This window comes from Pleurodeles waltl, chromosome 1_2 (assembly GCF_031143425.1).
Source record: "Pleurodeles waltl isolate 20211129_DDA chromosome 1_2, aPleWal1.hap1.20221129, whole genome shotgun sequence".
Taxonomy (NCBI): Eukaryota; Metazoa; Chordata; class Amphibia; order Caudata; family Salamandridae; genus Pleurodeles; species Pleurodeles waltl.
In genome coordinates, this window is record NC_090437.1 from 579,355,670 (window position 1) to 579,381,503 (window position 25,834).

Here is a 25,834-nt window from a genome sequence, read left to right on the forward strand (position 1 = left end):
TGGGTTTTGTTGCATTCCTGAAGTTACAAGGTTCTGTGAATCAGGGAACATGACAAATTATTACACCCCCAAACTGAGCTGTAGGAATGAGTGATATCTTTTATTCTCCTTGATTTTTCCTTTTTCTATGTGCCCTGCATTCTGCATCACACATGGGAAGAGAACAAAGCCAGACAGGATTCTCCCTGTGCATGTGACACAGGCGTCCCTGCAACATGGTGCAGGAGGTGGGCCTTTGGTACAAGGCTGCCCAGTATGCATCAGCGCTGGGGCAGAGGGCAGGAATATACATTATGTAGTCGGTACAGGTCATTCCTCTCCTTTCCATGTGTGTAGGAGGCTGGCCTGGTTTGTTGTGGGTACCTAAGGTACTTATACATTATACCAGGTCCAGTTATCCCTTATCAGTGAAATGTAGTCAGTGCCTAGAAGCCAGGCTCTCTAGGAGTAGTATGGATGAGCAGCCAAGGCTTAACTAGGAGACATGCAAAGTTCATGCAATACCACTGTAGTCACACAGTGCTCACAAACATGAAATAAAATACTCAGTGTTACAAAAATAAAGATACTTTATTTGAGTGACACAATGACAAAAAAATACCTTAGAGACTATACTCCCTTAAGAGGTAGGTAATATACACAGTATTTACACCAGAATGTAGTAATAGCTGTAAAAACTGTTAGAAAACAGTACAAATAGTGAAAATCACAATAAATAGCAATGGGCCTACGGAGAACATAAACCATATACTAAAATAGTGGAATGAAAAAGTTGGTTTCCCACCTAGGCAAGTGTAGTGTGTAGAGGGGCACTGGGAGTGTAAGAAAACACTAAAGTAAGTAATAGAAACCAACCAAGTAATAGAACCCAACCCGGAGCCCAGGAAAGCAAGAGTAAATCACAGTACGTTTCCTTGAACACACAAGGACTCTTAATAGAAGATTTTGCAAGAACCGGAAGAGACTGCAAGACACCAATGACGGATTACCAGACCTGAGGACCTGTGGAAGAAGGGGCCCAAGTCCAAGAAGCACTGAAGAGTGCAGGGAAAACAGGAACCCCTGCTAATCCGGATGAAGGTGAAAAAGAAGAACCACCGGTGAAGAAGAACAGTCAGTACTGCACCCAAAAAGATGGATGCGGGTTCCTTGTTGGTGTAGATGATGTCCCATGCCAGATGGATAATTGCAGTCTGGTTTGCATCGCTGGATTCTGCCAACAAGCCTTGGCACATGAAAAAGCTCATGGTTAGCGGAAAATAGCGCTGCCCGGGACCAGGAGGGACCTGGTGGTCTCTACCAATGAGGAGAAGACAGAGGCGGCTCTCAGCATCACAGAGAGCCCTCAGAAGACCAGGCAACATGCACAGGAGTTGCACAGCATGGGGACAAAGAATGTTCAAATGGAGCCCCATACAGCACAAGCCGCCAGAGAACCACTCAGGAAGCTGTGCAGGAAGGAGTTCTGGGGGCCAGAGCTGTGCTGTGCATGAAGTGCAGTAGTTGCCAGTAGTCCCACCACTATTATTACTATTACTAGGGGCACTAGAAGTTGAAGTGAGTGTAGTAGTGGTGGTAGGCTCAAGGGCTTTACCTGGACACAACCTGTCCCCTGGCCTACGGCATTTACCTCTGCAAACATAGCACCAAGGCTTTTTATTGTGTTTAGAAGAAGAATAAGTTTTATCCCCAACCCCAGAGGAATGTTGTGGACCTGAAGAGGAATCTTCATGTTTATGTTTGCCCGCCTGCTAGTCCTGAGATTTTTCACCATCTTTGTTCTTTTCTTTCTCACTCCCTGTATGAGCTTTTCTGCTCACCCTTGTTCTGACCCATTTGTCTGCCTTCTTTCCCAATTTTTGGGAAGAGGTCAGATCTGAGTCTACCATGTGTTGGTGTAACAAATCAGACACACAGTTATTCAAAATATGCTCTCTCAAGATCAGATTATATAGACCCTCACAGTCTGACACTTTGCTGCCATGTAACCAACCTTCTAAAGCTGTGACAGAACAATCCACAAAGTCAACCCAATCCTGTGAGGATTCCTTATTGGTTTGTCTGACTTTAATTCTGTACTGTTCTGTGATGAGCCCAAACCATCTATGAGTGCTTTCTTAAGGATACTGTTGTTATCTGAGTCCTCCTCCCTGACAGTAGGGAGTCTGTCCCTCGCCTTATCAGTGAAGTACAACTGAAGAATAGCAGCCCACTGCCTTTGAGGGACCCTCTGAACTTTACAGGCCCTCTGAAGTGCAGCAAACCACGTTTGGATGTCATCCCCCACCTTGTATGGGGGAACAATTTTATGTAAGTTTCTAGAGTCAATAGTGTCCTCCCTGACCCCATAACTCCTGAAACTGTTGATGCCACCATGGGGAACTAACCCCAACCGCTGCCTCTCTCTCTACACAGCCAAGGCCTCCCTATCTAGGGCTAGCTGTTGCTGCTGCAGCCTCAGCCTGGCCTCCTCCAGTGTCAGTTTCCTGAACTCCTATCTACTGAGTCATGATCTGGAGTTGAACCATGGGATCCCTCAGAAACTGAGGAGATATGAGAGTGGGCAGAGGTAGATCTTTCCCTAACCTTAGTAACCCTGGTAACCTGACCTCTAGGTATGAAGGGAGCCCTCCCAGGGTGACTACCTCTACCACAGCCAGCTACACTAGAAGGTCTGCTAGGGGGAAGATCTTTTGAAGAGCCCTCCCCTGAATCTTCAGTATGATTCCCTAATTCTAAGGGTGTGGAATCTTCTTCTTCCTCCTTCTCCTCCTAGTTTGTTATGTTCCTGGTCAACCTGAAGAAGGAGGCTCAAAAGAAAATTCTTGTTAGGATTCTTTCCTACATCTAAGCTCCTCTATGAGTAAAGCCCCTTAAGTTCTTTGAAGGTCATCCCCTCATAGGGAATACCCATGAATTATACCCAGCAGTAGACATAGTGTAGTGCAGTGGTTCCCAACCTTTTGACTTTTGTGGACCCCCATTTTATCAGCACTGTAACCCGGGGACCCCCAATGAATCATTATTGGAATCTGGGGACCCCCCAATGAGTCATTACTGAAAGCTGGGGACCTACTCTGTTAATATTATTATATTTTCTAATCAGTCACGGACCCTCGGGGGTCCCCGGACCACAGGTTGGGAACCACTGGTGTAATGAGTGTTAGAGTAGTGTAAGTGAAAAGAAAACCCCCCACCTTACCCCTAGTCTCTTAGAAAGGTAAGTATGAGACTAGATCCTGTAACTAGGCATATATATATATATACAGTATATGCACTAGAATGTAGCAATAGTTGTAAAAACAGTTAGAATACAGTGTAAATAGTGAAAATCACAATAGATAGCTATGGGCCTAGGGGGAACATAAACCATATACTAAAACAGTGGAATGTGAAAGTCGGTTTTCCCACCTAGGCAAGTGTAGTGTGTAGAGGGGCACTGGGAGTGTAAGAAAACACCAAAGGTAAGTCATAGAACCCATCCCAGAGCACAGGAAAGCAGGAGTAAATCACAGTACGTTTCCAAGAACACACAAGGATACCTGATAGAAGATTTTCAAGAACAAGAAGATACTGCAAGACACCAACAATGGATTCCTGGACCTGAAAACCTGTGGAAGAAGGCAACCAAGTACAAAAGGCACTGAAGAGTTCAGGGAGAACAGGAGCCCCTGCTAACCCGGATGAAGGTGAAGAGCCACCGGTGAAGAAGAACAGTCAGTACTGCACCCAGGAAGACGGATGTGTGTTGCTGGTTGGTACAGATGATGTCCCACATCGGATGGATGATTGCAGTCTGGCTTGCATCGCTTGATTTCGTCAACAAGCCTTGGCACACTCAAAGCTTGTGGTTAGTGGAAAAAGGCGCTGCCCGGTACCAGGAGGAACTTGGTGGCCTCTACCCAGAAGGGGGAGGGAGAGAGGGCTTTCAGCAACTCAGAGAGCCCTCAGAAGACCAGGCAGTTCTCACAGGAGTCCCACAGCATGGGGACAAAGAAGGTGCAAAAGGAGGCCCACACAGCACCACACAAAAGGATCCCACACCGCTGGAGAACTACTCAGGAAGCTGTGCATTGCAGGAAGGAGTGCTGGGGGAGAGAGCTGGGCTGTGTATGAAGAACTTTGTGGAAGGTCGCACACAAGCCTTTGCAACAGCAAATCACACGGTGCACGGGGGTACTGTCTTGCTTTGGGAGGCAAGCTCTTACCTCCACCAAAGTTGGACAGCTGGACTTCAGGACTGTCGGGACCACTTCAGTCCACCACCCATGTTGTTAGGTCCACACACTTCTTCAGGAGAGGAGACCCAAGCCACCGGTTGTCACTGCAGAGTGGTGCCTGCTGAAGCAGGGAAGTGACTCCTTCACTTCAAGAGAGATTCCTTCATTCTTCTGCTGCAGGATGAAGACATGCAGTCCTCGGTGGATGAATGCCCGGGAAACAGTTGCAGTTGCTGGTAGGAGCTGAAGATACACTGTTGCAGAAGTTGTCTTTACTTCTTTGTTGTACTTTGTAGAGTTCCTGGAGGCCCCGGATGCAGATTCGTTGGTAGAAAGTGAAGTAAAGGATGCAGAGGATTCTTGCTGGAGTCTTGAAATCCGAATCTGAGGGAACACCTGGAGGAGAAACCTGAATAGCCCTGAAAGGGGGATTGGTCAGCTACACAGATAAGCACCTACCGGAGGAGGGCTCTGATGTCTCCTGCTGGCACTGGCCACTCAGATGTTCCCAGAGTGCCCTACCACCTTAGAATCCAAGATGGCAAGACCCAGGGACATTCTGGAAGAGCTCTGGGCACCAACCCTGGGGTGGTGAGGGACAGAGGAGTGGTCACTCCCCTTTCCTTTGTCCAGTTTTGTACCAGAGCAGGGACTGAGGGTCCCTAACACAGTGTAGACTGGATTACGCAAGGAGGGCACCATCTGTGCCCTTCAAAGCATTTCCAGAGGGTCTGGAAAGCTACCCCTCCCATGCCTGTAACACCTATTTCCAAAGGGAGAGGGTGTAACACCCCTCTCCCAAAGGAAATGCTTTGTTTTGCCTTCCTGGGCTTGAGCTGCATGAGCAACAGGAGGGCAGAAACCTGTCTGTGAGGTGGCAGCAGCTGGGGCTGCCTGGAAAACCTCAGAAGGCTGGTATGCAGTACTGGGGGTCCACTGTGGAGCCCCCGAGTGCATGGAGTCAACAACAACATTGGGATATAATTCTGAGATGTTAGACAACTTACATGGCCATATTCGGAGTTACCATTATGAAGCTGGACATAGGTATTGACCTATGTCCAGTACACAAGTAAAATGGTGTCCCCGTGCACAAGAAGTCTGGGAAAATAGTCCTGGATGACCTTGGAACACCTCTGCTAGTGCAGGGGTGCCCTCACACACAGGTGCTCTGCAGCCAACTTTCAGGGTTGGAAAGCCTGGTATATGGGTGACTTATAAGTGACCTGGTGCAGTATAAATGGCTGTAAAAAGGTTCATTCACCATTTCACACATGTTGCAAAGCAGTCCTGTTGAAGCCTTTGCATGGGCTCCCTATGGGTGACAAAAGTAATGCTACAGCCCATAGTGATCCCCTGGAAGCCCAATGCCCTGGGTACATAAGGACCATATACTAGGGACTTAAAATGGGGCACGAGTATGCCAATTATGCATGGAATACTGTATTAACAGTGTCCAACAACCAAATTTAAAGGGAGAGAGCATAAGCACTGGGGTCCTGGTTAGCAGGATCTCAGTGACACAGTCAACGCACTGACAAACAGGCCATAAATGGGGGTAACCATGCTAGAAAGAGGCTACTTTCTCACAATGTGGCACAGGGCAAAGCAACAAGGTGACATGCACTTGTTGTCCTGCACCACTTACCCTGTGACTGGGCCCCCATATTTTTTACTTTATATTATGTGTCTTATAGTTCTGGTGACTCATGTTGTGCATTGTACTACACGTTCCAGTATTCGCAGGTTGACCTGGACTAGTGCTGCACTTGACAAATGAAATTTGTAATCATGATGGAGTCTGACTGAGCTGTGCGACATATTACAGGGTAGTGTGAGAGACACTTCTGTGGCATTTCATGGGACATGATCTCGATTCCTGCCTTTTAACATTTAGAAGGCACAGTGGAGCTCTGATACATAGCTAGCTGCACTGCGTAACATGAAATGTTTGTTCCAATTGCCACTTGTTGATATTTACCCTGTGCTGTGGTTGTTCCTCGTGTGCTTCACTGTCTTGTCCGGGGACTCCAGCCACCAACTCATCTGGTATGACAGCTGCCACAGGCTCCTCCAAGGCATCCGGCTCCTCCTGGAATGCTGGGCTACCTCTTCCGGTCCACACTGCTGCCTTCAGGTTGTTGCCAGTTTCTCCTTTGTCCATCACGTATCGTGCCAGTACTTCTTGAAGTCAGTGAAGGTCCTCTTTACTTGTCCCACAATATTGACTTTCTCCACAATGGACTGCCAAATGGCCTTATTCCTCCCTAGTAGAAATTTTGAGGAGACAAAGAGCTGAACTTGGTGCTCTGTCACGTCAGTGATCGAGATGTCATTCTCCTCACTTAAGTTGCACAACCTCTTCCTCTGCCCCTGGGAGTCTTTCTGGACATCCTGGCTGGTTCTGGGTTGTTGTCCTTGTTGCTGCTGCCTGCTCCATGGTTGTGTTCTGTGAAATGTGCCATTTTTAAAAAATAATGTGTAATTTCTTTTTATTTTCATTCTGCATTCAACACTCAGAAGTGACACAACAATGATTTGTTTCACTTTACACGGCAAGAGTCAGTCCTGCATCACTTTTGCAGGAGCGTCAGAATTCCCCATGACATGACGCACCCGGATTTGTGATTTTTTTATGTATGTAGGATCCCTACGTTATGGTGTGCCATATTGTAAATATGACACATCCATGGCTTATGATTCTGTTGTTACAAAGTTCAAGTTATTTTGAAACATCACTGCCGCAATTCGTCAATGAGGCCCCTGATATTAGAAGGCATCCTAGCAATTCTATTTCACCTCCCACTTCTACACCCAATTCCCTCCCCCGCCAATTCTTTGTTGTACCTTCCCCTAATAGCTTCTGCATCCCATCACTATTCTCAGTGCCTGATCTTGCATATCCTCCTTCTGGATAAAAAACTCACTACTCTAAGCCATACCTCACCTTTTCTCCTCCAAATCCTAACTATGCAATATCACTGTAGATGGTGTCAATCTCTGGAAAAAAGTTGTGACACTAGAAATGGGTAGAAGGGTTAATTAATTAATAAGGTATTTGTCCACTGTGAAGTATTATCAAACATAAAATATGTTTGCATCAAGGGTAAATATTTGTAAGGTCCTTGACTAAAAATGTTAAATCCAGAGGGAACAGTTGTGCATGAACTAAGGAGCCTTGCCTGTCAGGAGAACATTAAATAATTTGCCCTACCAGGGCGTTTTTGAACTTTATAAGTAGAATATTAAACCCTATGTCCAGTCAACAAGAAGTTGCAAACTTAACATAGCAACAGAACATTTTAACTATTAAAAGGTAGCTTAGTGGGTGGTGAGGGAAGACTCTGGCTACAAAACTTTGCAAAGGTGTTGCATATGATTGAGGCGATGTACCACACATTCTGCTACGCAGGTCAGGTCTCCCAATGAGAAGGGATGTAAGTATACATCATCATGATGGTTCTATGAAGTTAATGACTGTTCACTGTTTTAGAGTTTTCACAACTACTGTAAACAATGACTGGTTACGACTCTGTCGTCCCATCTCTAGATGGCTCTGTAAATGGACTATCTGTAGCCTGGAAATCACCATTAACACTCACCAAGATTCCCTTTCTGACTCCTGTTTGCTTCCCTTTTCAATATTGTATTCTATTGAAGACCTACATTTGCTTCCATGGACTCCAGGTCCCATAATGCACTGCCTGGTAGTTGGTAAGACCTGTAATCTGCTGCCCATTGTTTCCTATGGGAATAGTACCGTTGTTCCTTTGTACTAGATTCTCTTCTCCAGGACTTGTGAGAAACTGGAACTGCACACACCTGTGATCACTCTTGTGCAGCCAGCCATGTGACTCCACCCTGGGCTTGCTGCTGCCTGGAACTGCTTATGAGCTACCATTTCCTGAAGCTCCTCTTCGTGCATTGGAGTTTGTTTCCTTTGTGTACCAGACCTCTTGTTGGCTTGTGTTCCAGTCCTGTTCCTGCTTAGCTTCAGCCTGAACCTGCTCTCTGATTCCCAGCCCTATTCAAGCTTGATCCAGCTCGCTGTGTTCCAGTCCTGTTTTTGCTTGCTTCCGTCAGATCCTACTCTCTGTTTCCTGGCCCTGTTCCTGCTTGCTTCATCCAGAGCCTGCTCTCTGTTTCTGAGCCTTGTTCCTGCTTGCTTCAGCCAGAGCCTGCTCCCTGTTTTCCAGTCCTGTTCCTGCTTTGCTTCAGCCTAAGCCTGTTCACTGTTCCTGCAGTTGCCTCCTAGTTTGTTCCTTCTGTTTCTGATTCCTCTTGGATTATTGTGTCTAGTAAGTGTACTGTCAGTCCTCACCTGTGCATAAGTGTTTTTTTTTTATTTTTAAAAATGACATGTAGCGCACACATGCCCCTATGGCATGTGTGCACTTCACATGTCCACTGACATTTTTTTGGGTTGCATCAAAGGGAGCCTCAGGCCCCCAGCACCCTAGGATTTGCATTACCTAATTTGGGAATTCCTAACAGAAATTAGCAAATTCGGGAAATGCAAAACCATTCCCACCTAGAATGGAGTGCCATTCCCTAATTGCGATTCAGTAATAGCGATTGTGACTTTTAAGAAATCGCTATTACCGAATCGCAATTTTCATACATCCCATTTTGCATTTCTTAAATAGCGATTTCTTTAAAATCGCTACTTAGGAACTGCAAACCGGGATAATGATACATCTAGCCCTGAATCACTTCTGCTGCCTCCTTTCTATGGGGCTTGCGGGGTGACTTTCTGTAAGAGTAATCTGCACAGAGGCATTGATGTTCCCTGTTGCTGTGGGAAGTTATGAGCCTTACCTGTGTACAACCATAGTGTGTACCCCAGTATGGTTGTCCACTACTGATTTGTTCCCTGCTTGTTTACACTAAGGTTGCTCCACCTTCACTATCCTGTTTCTGTGCCTTACTACATCTGTTCATTACTGGTGTATATCTTTAGCTGCTCTTCTGCTTTGGTACAATATCCCCATGGGGAGATATTCTGTGACCTCAAGGGGTGCTCTGCCTAGAGTCCTGACAGACCCGCCCGGAACCGTGACATGACCATTGTTTACCTATTAATGTAGAGTTTAATTAATATCGCAGTGACTAATTAAGTCTCATTTTCCTATGTTATCCAATTATTCAACCGTCATCCAACTTATCAATCAAGGAACAACTAAGCTGACTTTGATTGTCTGACTAATTGTCATTCCTCAACCTGCTTGACTCAGAAAATTACTCTACCTCCACTCTCTTTTGATCTAAACCGACTATCACACCTACAGGATGGTCACTAGACCAGCTAACCAGAGCCCTCAATAATGCTAGATCTTTAAACAATTTCAGCAATATCATCAATGATCCTCTTTCCAATACATACAGTTACATGCTTTTTATGTTGATAAATAGCTCAGCGATGATGCCTGACCAATTCTATATAAAGTCATACTACTTGGCTATGGAATTATTATAAATGACACCCCAAAGACAATTGGAGAAGTAACTGTGGTCCACAAACTACACAACTACATACATTGTAAACTCCACCAAAAATGCTAATCATTACTCATCCTATGTTTTCCTATAACCTTCTTTATCTTCTAATTTGTCCTTATCAACTATACCCCTTACAGTCTCCCATTTCCTTACCCTCTTCGTAAAGTGTGTCCTATATCACACAAAAACATCTCAAATTCTTTATACATGGGAACTGCAATACTTAAGGTAATACACCTGATTATTAACTCCAACATTCTGGTATCCAACACAGAATTAATGTGCCTAGTTTTTTATATCACCAGACTCAACCCACACAACTGGGCATACTCTTGGTGTACATCTTGTCCCTCAGAATCTCTTCACAGTTGTCAGAAATTATGTTCTACAGTGAACGTATTATGCTACCATTCTGTTCACCTTCCATCTACTTACCCCTAGAGCCAAATTTACAGTTACAACTGCCCAAACCTCTACATGAACATGGATGCACCTGGACTGTGCCTCCTTCTATGCTCAACCTAACTTGTCATTGTCTAATAACCCAGTGGTCTTAGTTCAACAGTTCCAAGACTGGCTAGCATCAACAACATTCCAACACATGCCATTCCTTCTGCTATCAATATCATACAGCTGGTTGACTGCACTAGAGTTAAAATTGATTGCATCTAACAGAATGTCTCTGGAGGTGGACTGGAAAATGACCAGAGACGTCCGGGACAAAATGACCCAGCAAGCTATAATCTACACAGTCAGAGCAAGAAAGGCAAAAAGGCTTAATTACTCCTTATGAATTTATTAAGCAGCATGCCCAACAAAAGAACTCCACAACACAGCTACATAGTTGCTTTATGATTTATGTGTCTTATCTTCTAAGCTTTTTATCTCTAAAGAAAAATACCTGCAAACATATCCTGAGACTAAAACAGAGGAAGACTTCCAGCTGAAATCACACATTGAGTAAATCCCTCAACATTTGCTGCAACACAGTCTACATTACTTTACACCTACTGATGATCTCACCAAACTCACAATATCCTGTATGGCGTTGAAATCCACTGACAGATCAAATGTTCAGTCTATGTAATCATGAACATCTTTTGAAACTGTCAGCCACCAATCCAGCCAAAGCTATGCTCATTCACTTCCAGGAGTTTGGCACATTCCCCAAATAGCTCAAAACTGACTCCATCAAATTAATTCTAAAAGAAAAGACTGAGCGAGAGCAATCATTTAACTAGTGCTCATTCTGCAATAGTCATATTAAGGGCAAACTGATTGAAGAGTACAAATATCAATTGTCATATGAATTACAGTTTAACGTTTTCGTTCATCAACTAAAATCATGCAGCAGTACAGGTAGTTTACAATTCACTATATCTGATAACAAAAAATAATAAAAATGAAGTTAATAACAAACAATAATAAAAAAGAAATCCCATTCTTACAAAATATATGAATATAAATTAGGGGCCTCATGAAACATCATTGTATAATCAGATATTAAACTCTAACAAAAATGACTTTTCTAGTGTTAAATATAAAAGTAATTTTAAAAATAATTTGTGTATAAGGAAATGAGCAACATTATGAACAAATATAATTATAAACAAAAGGTAGAGACCACTGAAGTAATCTAGTTCTGTAATCATCTGTCCTCATATATATTTTGCTAACTTTGTTTTGCTAACTTAAAACAAGAGATATGAGTGAGTAATCTGCTCTCTAACATCTAAATGGGATTCTTTCTAGACATGAGCACAAAATGTAAACTTATTGTAAAATGGGATACATGAAGACCTCAGTGGACTCTGATTGAGTATAGATCTTTTGATACCAGGGGCCACATGTACGAAGTATTTTTCACATCGTGAATCAGGCCGCTTGCGACTTGAAAAATGCAATTTGGGATGTACAGACCAATTTTTGCGATTTGGTAATCTATTTACCGAATCGCAAAAAGGGTTAGCGAGTCGCAATTAGGAAGGGGTGTTCCCTTCCTAATTGCGAGTTGCAGTCCCTTGTATGATTGTTTTGTGACCGCAAATGCAATAGCAAAACAATCGCAGTTAGCATCAGTTTCAAACTGGTGCTAACCCATTCGCAAACGGGAAGGGGTCCCCAAGGGACCCCGTCCCTTTGTGAATGTCAGCGAAAATATTTTTTCAGAGCAGGCAGTGGTCCTAAGGACCACTGCCTGCTCTGAAAAAATGAAAACAAAACTTTTAATTTTTTGTTTCTGAAATGCATCTGGTTTTCCTTTAAGGAAAACGGGCTGCATTTCAAAAAAATAAAACTGCTTTATTTAAAAGCAGTCACAGACATAATGGTCTGCTGTCACCAGCAGGCCACCATCCCTGTGAGGATGGTCATTCCCAATGGGGTCACAAATTGCAAATATTCATAAGCTGTGTCATTTGCGACCCCATTGGGAATCTTAAACAGTGTCATTGACACAGTTGTACATCAGGTTTTGTGACTCGCAAAACCTGAATTTCGTACATGTTACCCTAAGTCATTAAGACACTGTTTATAGAGTGCTTGCTTTATCCCACTGTGTCATGGACACATGCCTTTTTGTGTGCAGGACACTGTCCTGCTCTGAATTGCACCCACCCTGACTAATAGATTCCTCATTATATCTCTCTCTCTCTTCTGTCTGCTTCACCACTTTTCCCTGAACTACAGGAATCAACCAAAGCTCCACCCCTTCCCCACATTGTCTAATGTATACCTTAGACCTCTACCAGAGTGTATATCCTCTCTTAACCTCAACTGCTAAAATTAAAAGGATGGCATACAAATTAAACTAAAAAAAGTCAAACCCCATTTGAGCTTGATTCCTGTGCCAGTTGGATCCCAGGATTTCATTGCAAAATTATTGCTCAATATAAAACGTCTGAAATTTAATTTTCAAAAATGTTGTCCTAGTGGATGTCACTTTTATGTTATTAACTTAATTGGAGTGACTTTTGTGATTCATTTGCAGACAATATTAGGACACTATGGCCCTCATTACAACCCTAGCGGTCAAAGACCGCCAGGGCTGTTTTGACCGAAGCACCGCCAACAGGCTGGCGGTGCTTCACATAGGATTACGACCGCGGCAGAAGCGCCGCAGTCACAATGCCAGGACTGGCATTTTCCTGCCACATTGGTCCCAGCGGTTGTAATACCCCAGGGCAGCGCTTCCCAGGGGATTACGAGTCCCCCTCCCGCCAGCCTTTTCATGGCGGTATGAACCGCCATGAAAAGGCTGGCGGAAAGGGGAGTCGCGGGCCCCTGGGGGCACCTGCACTGCCCATGCCTCTGGTATAGATAGGAGTCATTACAGCCACCCCAGTGCCCACCTCAGGGGGGCAGTGTCCCCTGGGCAAACCCTACATACCAAGGCCTGCAGTGAGCCCCATGTATGGGGCCCCCAATGGCACACCACACACATACACAAACACTTACCTGGGATGGGCTCCCTCCTCCTGTAGTGTCCTTGTGGTGTGTATGGTGATGTTGAAGTGGTTTGGGGTGGGCATCTTTGTTCTCATTCCATGGTGTTTCCCCATGGAAATGGGCCTCCTGCACTTTAATGCCTGGTCTGACCAGGCGTTATATAATGGTGCTGAGCAGGCTTAGCTCCATTATTTAAGCCCACCCGAGCATCGTTTATGCGCAAATATGGCGCTGTGGGGGTTAGCTGCATTTTTAGGACAGAAATGTCAACCTTCCATCTCATTGACACAAGGTAAGTTTGCGCATCCTAAAAATGGCACTAATTCCAATATTTTGATGCTAGACGGGTCTAGCATCAAAATATAAATATGAAGTAATGTTAGCGCCATTTTAGCGTAAAAATAAATGTTTCAAAGGATACGCTAAGCTTCTATAAATATGGGCCTATAGTTATTTCAGATGATATTCTGACTATGGTATTCTGGTACCTCACTTCTTGTGCCATCTGCAAGTGCTTCCTAGTAGGAGATGTTTGGATGCAAATGAATTATGAGACGTATACATCAAGAACTGAGATACTAGGCTCAGGTAAATTCCCGTCATCTGCCTAATAGAGGTTGACTTAGAATCAAGACATGATCATGGATACAAACTTCTCCCTATTCCACAAATAAATAAAGGGAAGAAGGAATACTTCTTTCGATGCCTCTTTAAGATCCTCCCTTAGTAAGGATTACATCAATTGGTACAAGCCATTATCAACCTTGTACTCTCCTGGATAGACTAACTCACATGTATACCCCACATATATGACTTTGCATCAAAATACATGGGTGGATGCATGGGAATGCCATGTAACACCTTTCTGGTGCAAAAAAATGTAAGGTAGTACCTGTTGTTGTAAATAAACTGTAGTATAGTTATTTTCTATGTTTGCCTTTGATATGAGTTATGTTGGAATGTTGACTATGTAATAGATCACAATGTTCCAGTACTGATGAAACTTTGAAGGTATCAAGGCAGTTGCTATGCGGGGCCTGGCATTGAGTGTCAGAAGGCTTTGCTGCTTATTAAATGTGATCTTCAATCATGTTCCTCCTGCATGTTCCCTTTTGGTTACGACCTGGAGAAGCAACTGGGCAATATAACCCTGATGATAGTATGTTTTTATGTTAGAAATTGGGTCTCTAGTTGGCAGAGGAATGCACCATGTCCAAGTATGGACCACAATCTTGGTCAGGGTAAGTCAGTTACATAACATAATTTAACCTGTGCTCACCCTCTGGAAGCTTGGGGTAGAGTAGGCAGGCTTAACTTAGGAGGCAATGTGTAAAGTATTTGTGCAGTACTCAAAACAGTAAAACAGTAAAAACACCACACACCTAGTTAAAAAATAGAGCTTAACTAAAGTAACAACACAAGACCAAAATTACAAAAATCCAGTAAGTCAAAGTTGAGATATGATTTTCTTGAAGAATATCTGCAAATATAATAGCAAAAAGCGCCAAATTGGACTGGACTATCTGGTTGAGCTAGCCTGGGTAAAATCCGAAAAGTCAGGCTAACTGCAATGGAACTAGGGTAGGACACAGAAACCAACCTTATCCTGTTGAAATCAGTACTTTGGTTCGGGGTTGAATCAGCGTCAAGGGAATGAGAACAGAGAAACGAGGTGTACTTATACCCAGTTGTGACTTTGAAGTGGGGGAGGCTTCAAAGAAAGGTCTTAGAAGTGCACAAAGTTCCTGCCCTTCCTGCTCTGGCTCCAGACTCACTACAGGGGGGTATGCAGCTCTCTGTGTGCGGACTGGCATAGCCCATTCAGGTGCAAGTGTCAGCTCGTCCATCCTGTTCTACCCAGGATGATCAGGATGTTAATGGCCCATCAGAATGTGAAAGACTGTTATTTATCCCAAGCACGCATTCAGAGACAGACAGAGGCACAGAATGGTTTAAGTTAGAAAATGCCAAATTCCTAAAAGTGGCACTTACAAACATAAAATCCAACTTTACCACAAGTTGTGAGTCAAGAGACACCAAACTCGCCATATCTATTTTTTCCCAATTGGAAATTACACTTATGAAATATAATAACTTAATCTCAATGTTTACCTATAGGAGAGATAGGCCTTGCTTTACTGAAAAATGAATTTGGGAGTTTTCACTACTTGGAAATGTAAAACTACAACGTAAATGTCCAACTTTTTAAATACACTGCACCCTGCCCTTGGATCTGCCCAAGGCCTGTCTTTGGGGTAACATATGTCTTAAAAAGGAAGGTTTGAGCCTGACAAGAGTTTTTTTTGCCAGGTCGACATGGCAGTTTAAAGCTGCACACAAAGGCTATACAATGGCAGGCTTGAGCCATGTTTGAATGGCTACTGCAGTGGGAGGCATAATCAGTGCTGCAAGCCTACTAGTAGCATTTAATTTATAGGCCCTGGGCACAAGTAGAACCCTTTACTAGGGACTATAACTAAATTGAACATGCCAGTTGTGGATAAGCTAATGTTATCATGTTTTAGGGAAAGAGAACATGTTGTCTAGCACTGGTCAGCCACAGTAAAGTCCAAAACCCAGCAAAAATGAAGTGAGCAAAACAGAAAGTCACAAGGCAAAACGTCAGGGGAAAAGACACCAAAGATGCAAGGTCTAACATTTGTCAATTTTACTGCAGAATTACAATTCTTGTGGTAATTACAAATCAAGATTTTCTTATTGATACCTCATTAGCAACCCGACACAGCAATTTAGGAGCTTGGCCAAGCATGAGCTTCATTAACACTTTGATTGCCCCATCTCTGCTGTTTCAATGGGATCAAGCACAACTTCGAGTGACTCAGTAGAGGGCCTTGTACTCTGACTCCCTGTGTGTCTGGGCCACAGGTGTTCACCCCCTTGCTCCCTTTGCCTTGGATGAAACATACCACTCACTCCCTGTGCCCTGTGGGGCAACTTTCAGCTGTTCCTTTCAACCAATGGATCATCAAAAGATTATAAACACATACCTCCCTGTGTGTAAATACCATTCTCCAAGTGTGCGTGTTTTCAACCACTCCCTCATAAATAATGACATAGAGTTTGTTTGCTCTACAGGACAATCTAGCCTCTTTATCTTTGCTGATTACAATGCCACTTGGTGGTCTCTGATATACTCCAGACACTTTCAGTATGATAATAGTAATTTAACTGAGTAAATCAAACATGAATTTCAATCAAACTAGTGTTTTTTCCATCCAGTTTTCTAATGCATCCTGGTAGTTCTCCAATAGAACTATTTACAAGCTGTGAATGGAATGGATTTCTATCAGAAATCCTTTTGGGTCTTTGGGTAAAGAGGGTCAACATGTATTTAAATAATTACCCCCTGTACGTGATGAACAAGGAAATTAAGTTTCTCATGTGTACAAGTAGGCAAATTAATGTTTACAGTGTAGTTTTGCAAAGACAGTAAGCATAGCAAATGCGCTGGCATAAGTTTTACACCTAACCACAGAAACCCTTTGAGTCAGTTGACAAGTTTTTAGCGAGACTAAGGAAACAAGCAAGCAAATGACAACTCAGACAAATGACAGAGGAGCTAATAGGAGATTGAGTGCAGTGCTGTTGCACAAAAAATCAAGAATGACTCTGGGCGGCCAGCCATCCCTTTTTTAAGGATGCAATAACAATGGCTAAGTTGGTCAGTGAAGTGAAACATGTATGAAGAAAATGAAATGTCCCAAACTTGGGAAAAATGCCTGAAGTGGCTGAAGTGTCTGTTAATATGAATCAGGTTAATGTGGTGGGAAGAAAATATTTACTAATTCTCAAGGAAATAACAACAAAGGAGAGAATTTGAAACTTTTGAGTGCATTGATCTGTAATGGCAAAATGTTCATTAAATCTTGCAGTAGGTGTGGTTGTAACTTGTATTGAGGTGGTTCAAAGACCTGCTTTGCTATAGGTAAAGAGTGTCACAATTGTGGCAAAAATGACACTTTTCTAGGATGCATGAAACTATGACCAAAGGACATGTCTCATGTGGATGAAGCAGATGAAGACGCTCGGCACAAAATACTGGTTGTGGATGTAGCGTAACAAATGACTTGAGGGTGATGTGAAAAGGAATATGTGCCCCCAAAAATATGCGTAATATTAATGGAAAAGATGTCTCATTGATGGTGGACTCATGATCACTGTTCACTATTATACTCAACCAATTTTTTGACATCATGTGGCCTGGGTAAGTTATAAAATCAATAGAGGTGATTCTTAAGGGGTACTAGAGGGAAGATGTATGTGTGATGAATTGTATTCCTTCAAGGGTAACACTTCAAGGCCGAAAAACAGTTGAGAAAGGATATGTAGGAGAGTCAGGACCACCTATCCTAGGTTGGTCATGTTCATACAATTTACGTTTAATTGTGAACCCAACTACTGTTATCCATGTGATGGTGGCTAGAAGAAGAAGAGTTAATTGTTGTCCTGAAGAAACATCAGGTGGTGTTTGATGAAAGACTGAGTGAAGCCCAGGGTTATTCACAAAAGACTGCTGTGGAGGAAAGTACTGTGCCAGTCAGACATATGTGAGGAAGCTTCCTATCAGAGCTAATATTACAACAATTTTGTAATAGCTGATTGGGGAAAAGATAACAGAAGCAGTGGAAGCTACAGAATGGCTTTTGCCTGTGGTGAGAACAAAGAAATCAGATGGCTCATTAAGATTTTGTGTTGATTTGTGCAGTCTCAATAAGAATATTGTCACAGACTGTTATCCACTTCCGAACAGTAATGATCTGTTAGTGGTGTTGTCTGGGAGTAAGTTTTTTTCAGAGCTTGATTTAAGGAGTTCATAGCATCAAGTCACACTACATCCTGATTCCAGAAGCTTGACAGCATTTATCACCAATGAGGAGGTATTTCAGTTCAATAGATTTCCATTGGGTCTATCATCAGCAGTAAGTGCTTTTCAAAGATTAATATTCAATATTTTGTATGGTGTTAAAATGTAAAGTTTTCCAACAAGACATATTAATCTTTGGACAACATAAAAGGACGAGGGATGGAGGGCTGAAACGTTTCAAACAATTACCCCCCAGACAGAGATCTGGGTTTAATCTATTGTTCTTTTGCTCACCATGACACCCCAGTATAGACACAGCCATCTGCAACTCAGTCTTGACCCTGTTCCCCTTTGGAACAGTCCAGCCTGAACTGCAAGGCCAGTTCCTCTCTAGACCGGAAACAAGCATCCTGCGCCAAGTCTCAGGGTATCACTCTTCATCAGTCAGGCTAGCTTGAATTAAGTGGCAGAGTGAGCAAGGGACCCACACCTGGGCATACCCTTCCTACTTGGGCAACTTAGGCAACACAAAAGGATGATGGACGGAGTGCTGACATTTTTCCAACACTCACCCACAGTCACAGATCTGGGTTTAATCCATCGTTCTTTTTCACACCTTGCCATCCCAGTTTGGACCCAGCAATATGCAAATCAGTCTTTACCCTTTTCCCCATCAGAACAGTCTAGCCCGAACTGCCAGGCCAGGTCCTCCCTGGGCCAGAAACAGGCATCCTGGAACCGGTTTCAGGCTATCATGCTTCATCAGCCAGGTTATCTTGAATCCAAGGGCACAGTGAGCAAGGGACCCATGTCTGGCTATACACTTCCCATTAAGGGCAACACAAAAAGGATGATGGATGGAGTGCTGAAACCTTTCAAATACTCACCCTAAATCATAGACTTGGGTTTAATCCATCATTCTTTTGCTCTCCATGTCACCCCAGTTTGGACCCAGCCATATGCAAATCAATCTTGACCTTGTTCCCCATGGAAACAGTCTAGCCTGAACCACCAGGCCACGTCCTCTCTGGACCGGAAACAAGTATCCTGCGACCGGTTTCAGGGTATGACCCTTCATCTGCCAGGCTAGCTTGAATCCAGTGGCACAGTGAGCAAGGGAACCATGTCTGCTTTTTGATGTTGCCTTGTGCACCCTAAGTGGCTAGGGTATGCCCAGAGGAGAAGATGTTCTAGAACCCCCTTTTGTGTCAGGAATGGTTTCTTGTCAGAAGAATCCTGTGACCACCTTTTTTGGTACTACCCTATGGCTCAAAATATGTGGGCTTTAGAGGACATTTAGCTATCTTGCCTAAATTCTGATGTGGTTTTGTTTAAACACGTTGTGATCTTTGGTCTGCTCAGATCCTGCTCCCTATGTCAAAAATATTGGATTGTTGTGAATTGCTTGAAAGATTCTCTGTGGAGGGCCAGACTTCTTCTGCTTTTCAAAGATGTTGATCTGTCACCATAGGTGATCTATGCTCCATCATGTTCTTTGGTCCACGATTATTTGTGCAAAGACATATTATAGAAGGGCAAAGTGCCTACTTACTTGAAATGGTATTGGAATAATGATCCATGATGGCTGTATTTTTTGGTTAGGGGTGTTTTCAAAGACAGGACTTGATGTGTTCATTTGGTTTGTTCTTTTTTTGGCTTATTTTGTTTATTCCATTGATTTTGAATTTTCATGTTTTAAGTTGTGTTTATTCCGAATGCAGTACAATCTAGATGTTAACCTGGTGTTGACCTTGGCACTGTCTTTGGTTTTACACCTGGTCAAATGTTGTGCCACCAGACACATTGATTGGTTAACATTTATTCTGTTTTTTTTACATGAACAAAGGAGGACCTGGCCTGGCAGCTTGGGCTGAATAGTTCCCATGGGGAACAGGGTCAGGACTGATTTGCATATGGCTGGGTCTAAATTGGGGTGACATGGTGAGCAAGATAAAGAACCCCAGATCTGTGACTGGGGGTGAGTGTTTGAAAAGTATCAACACTCTGTCCATCATTGTATTTTGTTTTGTGATGTTGCCTCATATTAATCTTCAGAAATAGCATGCCAGCACACAATAGGAACTTGCATGAAGTTTTAAATCCCATTGCAAATTTAGACTTGACATTATGTAAAGAAAAGTGCACATTTTTGGTGCAAGAAGGTGAGCATTTGGGGTATCTAATTTCAGGAGCGAGATCTAAGCCCAATTTTAGTGAGTGCAATTATCAATGCAGAAATACGTGATGACAGAGACAAATTGTGATCATTCATGGGTCTAGAGGGACATTGCTGCAAATTTGTACCATAATGTGTTTGCAAAACTGAGGTTTTGAGAGTACTGTTGAGGAAGGGGTCAACAAACAGCTTTACAAGAGTTAAATGAGGACATTGCCAATGTTATGGTGGATGCAAGTGTTGCTGGGGTGGTGCTTCCACAGGTACATGAGAGTTTAGACAGGACAGTAGCATTTGCTTCCTATTCGTTGACCAGAGCAGAAAGAAACTATTCGACCATTGAGCATGAGGCATTGGCTGCAGCATGGACCACAATTACTTCCTTACATCCATTTGGTGAAATAGGTTGGCATTATGGATGGATCACACATCAATATTAAAGATGCTTGGGCCCTCAGGGACTAGAAAATTTGCAGGAAATCTGTCAAGATTGGTTGTGAGATTACAGGATAACGACTGTACCATGGAATATGTCTCAGGGTAGAAAAGTAAAGTGGTAGATTTCTATTGCAATTACTTGACAGGGCAGCAAATGAGAGGGAATTGGCCCCTGAAGAAATAGTAGCCAGTGTGAAGCATGCCACAGAGGGTACTATTACCAAGGAGCACTGGATGGTGGCAATGAATGCAAATAACACTTTGAAGGTGGTGGTTGCTTTGATTAAAGAGATGGGTCAAACAAGTAAGTGTGCTACTAGATTATGTGGTGTCTTTAAAGAATAACTTGTGTTAGAGTCAAGTTTTCTTTGGGAGAGAGTATGCTTTGATTTTATTGCCTCTTTTACCTACTTACCTCAACATGAGAAGTATGCTGCAGTTATGGGGTATGCTAAATCCAAGAGGATTGGAGTTGTTTTTATGAGAAATGTCAGTACCAGATCCACTATTGCAGTTTTAGGTGAGGTATTCAGGAGGGAAAGTATACCATTAGTTCTGGTTACTCTCAATGGCACACAATTGACATCTGTATATCTGAATGTGTTCTTGTACTACATTGGTGTTAAACATGTATGTACCTCTCTTTCACTTCACAGAGGAATATTTGGAGTTAGTTTGCAATGCTGAATTTATTGTACAAGAAGACATTAAGGACATATGGGCTCATTGTACTACAGTGAATGCAAGTACGGGTAAATCATGATTTGAGATGATGAGGGGCAGGCAACCAGGGACAAAATTGGTTCCTTAATGGGTACGCAACTGAAGTTTTATTTTTAGAAATGAAGAGCAAGGTATTGTTCTAGTGAAGAGTTTCACCAATGTGGGAGATTGGGTAAAGCGCAAACCTGGTAAAGTAGGGTGTGGGTTGCACAAGTGTATGGGCCTGTTCAAGGTGAAGCATGCAGGAATAATTGTGTGAAGTTGGAGAATGGTCAAACTTGAGGAGAGTAGCCCTATTTCATAAAGAAGGCACAGATGATGTTCAGACATTTATGGAGTATGAATGTAGTGAATAGTTGTTAATGAAGGACAGTATATTTCAGGGAGGAAAGAGTGAAAGTAGAGGTAGTAGAGAGATACAGGATGAGATTGCAGCTGGTGACTCAAGTGTTTTGTTTCTCTCTGTGTGCAGTATTTGGTTTTGGGGCAGTAGCTTGGTCCTGTAGACCTCCGGAGTGGTTTGGCGATTTTGTGTGTGGTTACCTTTTACGAACTGTATTTTATATATTGTAGATTAAGCATTTCTTCTAAGTTGTATCTTCTTGTAGTGTTCGTGTTGTATTAATTTTCCTGTTGTTCTAGTTTGTCTTAGTATTTGTGCTGTATATTGTTTTTGTTTTGCTCTTAATGAGGAAGAGGGATGTGTAGTTATGTTCTATGTTTGCTTTTAATATGCGTCAAGTTGGAATGTTGGCTATGTAATAGATGGTTGACATAACAACATTCCAGCACTGGTGAGATTTTGAATGCATCTAGCCAGTTGCTGTGTGGAGCCTGGCCTTGGGTGTCACAGGGATTTGCTGTTTAAGAGTTGTAGGGGCAGATTTATGAAAATTGGCACTGTATCTAGTGCAGCGCCACTTTTCTTGCCCCCTTAGCACCCCCTAACACCACCATGTGTGCGCTGTATTAGAAAACAATGGAGCCTCCCTTTAATGCCTGGTCTTAGCAGGCGTTAAAAATGCCTATAAAAATGACGCAAAAAAAATTTCTTAGATTTCTTTGTGCCCTTTTTTCAACCCCCCTACTGCTGGAACACCTCCTTGCATACATTATGCCTGGCGCAGGCATAATGTGGTGCAAAAGGTTACAAAGTGGCACAATGCAAGTATTTTGCCACTTTGTAAATATGGTGCAGCGATTTTGGATTTCCAACGCCACATTAGAGTTGAAAAAATGATGCTAATGTGGCTTTGGAATGGTGCTAGGTCCTCTTAAATCTGGGCAATGATCTTAAATCAAGTATCATTGTTCCTCCTGCAATTTTACTATACTTTTGACAAAATATTTTCATATCCTCGTGGCCATTAAAATGGTGTCCAGAAGATACTGTAATGGGAAAGATTATTGCATTTTTTTAGAATGGCAGGTATTATAGCTCAGTTCTCAAACATACTGATTTTGTTTGGCCTACCGTGAAACAAGTTAAAGAGATGTTCACACTTAAACTGCTTGAAAAAATACTCTTTCTCTCTTCAAACCATGAGTACCACAACAGTAGTTATGCATAACATTCTCTCCTGCCAAGCAAAGATTTTGAGTGGCAGTTCTATTGATGCAATCTAGAAACCATTTTAGAAATACCATTCCTGAGATTCAAATTGACCACATATGTGAAAAATATATGGCACATTCAGAATTGGGCACATATCTCTAGGAGCTAAGGGTGTCAAAGAGGTCTATCAAGTGGTTTCAGCTACTCTTACCAGCTTAATGTGTATTACTCCTTGCACTGCCCTTGTTACACCTGTTCTTTGCACCTATATCCAAATCCAATAGAAACAAATCAGAAGCTTCTGATAAAGTAAGGGTAGGCAAAGAAGTAATGGTCTTTTTTAAGAAAAGTGGCACAGCACTGTGTGCAGGGCCATATTTCTTGCACCCTTTACCACCCCCTATGGCCACCATGTGTGCGCCGTATTTAAAAATACGGCGCACCATGACACTATTGATGTAATCTGAAGAAGTACATTAGGGCCCACTATAAATATTAAAAGCACACTTTTAACTCCTGCTCTGAGCAGGTGTTAAAAGTGCCATAAAAAAAGGACGCAAAGAAATGTGTTAGATTTCCTTGCACCATTTTTTTTGCCCTCGCTAATGGGGGAAAGCCCCCTTTGCATACATTATGCCTGGCACAGGCATAATGGAGCTCAATGGTTTACAAAGTGAGGCAATGCATGCATTGCACCACTTTGTAATTGTGGCACAAGGATTTTGGCCTTGTTGGGCCAAATTAGCGTAAAATTGAAAAATGACGCTAATGTGGCGCTTGTGGCTTATATATATATATGCCCCTAAATTTTCTGATTTTATCAATGGTTGGAGGATGAGTAACCTCTTTTCCATGACTCCTAGGACTTCAGTGAATTGATGTCTGTGACAACAGAATATTTGCTTAGAGCAATCATTCGTTTTCAATGCTTAAAATGAAGACATCAGTATGAATTAGGAGAATATACTGTTTAATAAGTGGTAATGTACCCACATTTACTAAACACAATACCTATATTGATTTCACCATATCCCTGAGATATATTTTGTGATTAAATTGCAGAGAATAATCATTGAGCTTAACATGAAATTTTAACATTGTAAGTTAAATATAGTTTAAGCAACACATTTTCCCTTGCAGCAAGATACTAAAAAGGAAGATTATCCAAGTGCAGGCACGTATTTACCTAGCTATATGTACTAGATTAAATGTTTGACGTTGAGGATAAAGTGATTTCACTCCCTATTAGCATTTATTATTTTATGAATGCCTATGTATGTTTATCAGTGGACAACAGGTTGTCTTTCAAACTAAAGCTCCTAGGCCCATATTTATACTTTTTGACGCTAAACTGCGCTAACGCAGTTTAGCGTCAAAAAGTTTTGCGCCGGCTAACGCCATTCTGAAGCGCCATGCGGGCGCCGTATTTATTGAATGGCGTTAGCCGGCGCAAGCAGACCGGCGCTGCCTGGTGTGCGCGAGAAAAACCACGTACACCAGGCAGCGCCGGCGTAGGGGGAAAATGGCGCATGGGCGTCTTAAAATGGGGCAAGTCAGGTTACGTCGAAAAAATCGTCGTAACCCGACTTGCGCCATTTATTTTCGACGCCCATCCCCCATCAACATGACTCCTATCATTGTAAAGATAGGAGTCATGCCCCCTTGCCCAATGGCCATGCCCAGGGGACTTCTGTCCCCTGGGCATGGTCATTGGGCATAGTGGCATGTAGGGGGGCACAAATCAGGCCCCCCTATGCCAAAAAAAATTATTAAAAAAAAATAAAAAAATACTTACCTGAATGTCCCTGGGGTGGGTCCCTCCAGCCTTGGGTGTCCTCCTGGGGTGGGCAAGGGTGGCAGGGGGGGTCCCTGGGGGCAGGGGAGGGCACTCTGGGCTCATTTTGAGCCCACTTGTCCCTTAACGCCATGCCTGACCCAGGCGTTAAAAAGTGGCGCAAATGCGCCGTTTTTAGCCACGCCCACTCCCGGGCGTCTCTTTTGCCCGGGAGTATAAATACCACGTAAAGGCCTGGGAGTCATTTTTTAGACGGGAACGCCTCCCTTGCATATCATTAACGCAAGGAAGGGGTTCACGCTAAAAAATGACGCACATTCCGGGAACTTTGGCGCTATTCGCCTCTAACGCCATAGTATAAATATGGCGTTAGTTGGCGTTAGTTTAGCGTCGAATTTGCGTAAAAAAAAACGACGCAAATTCGGCGCAAACGGAGTATAAATACGGCCCCTAAAGACTTCATTGTTTCAAGAATAGTGTCTAATGACATAAACGCTTAGTATGTCAGTTGTAATTTGTTGTATTGGAAAAAGTACACACCTGACTGGTTTTCAGATTTTACCTAGTATTTCAATGGTAGCCTATTGTGGCATATTCTTAGTTCATTATTGAAATTGTGAGATAGTTAAGTCTAAGATATAAATACACCAGTTACAATCTGTAAACGCTATGTCGGAGAGGACCTCATGTTATTATAGTACACAATTGTTTCAATTGGAAGTTTAAAATTTCAAAGATCAGATCTCATTGCCACATTCAACAACTTTACATATTGAGTATTGTGTTAGTCCATTAGCAAAAGAAAGAATTTAAATGATTGACAGGTGTACCAGTGGGAAACTGACTATGTGGCAGTTCAGAGTGCTTGGCTATACATTTCAAATGAAGTGCTTGGAGGGAGGAGTGGTGTGATCATATTTGCATAGACTGAGCTGTGGTGAAAATAGTCTAGAGCCTCAGTGAAGGTAGCTTGGCCCCTTCTTGGGAAACCTAATTAATTGAAGATGTATTAAAGTGTTTACCTGTTATACAAGGCACTTCTATTTACATGGTCGATGAGTGATAAAATGAGTGACAAATGGTTGGTTGAAGTCCATGATCACTCAAGGTTTTTAGTACTATGTTGCAAGTTATAGGTGGTTTTCTATGTGAAGAT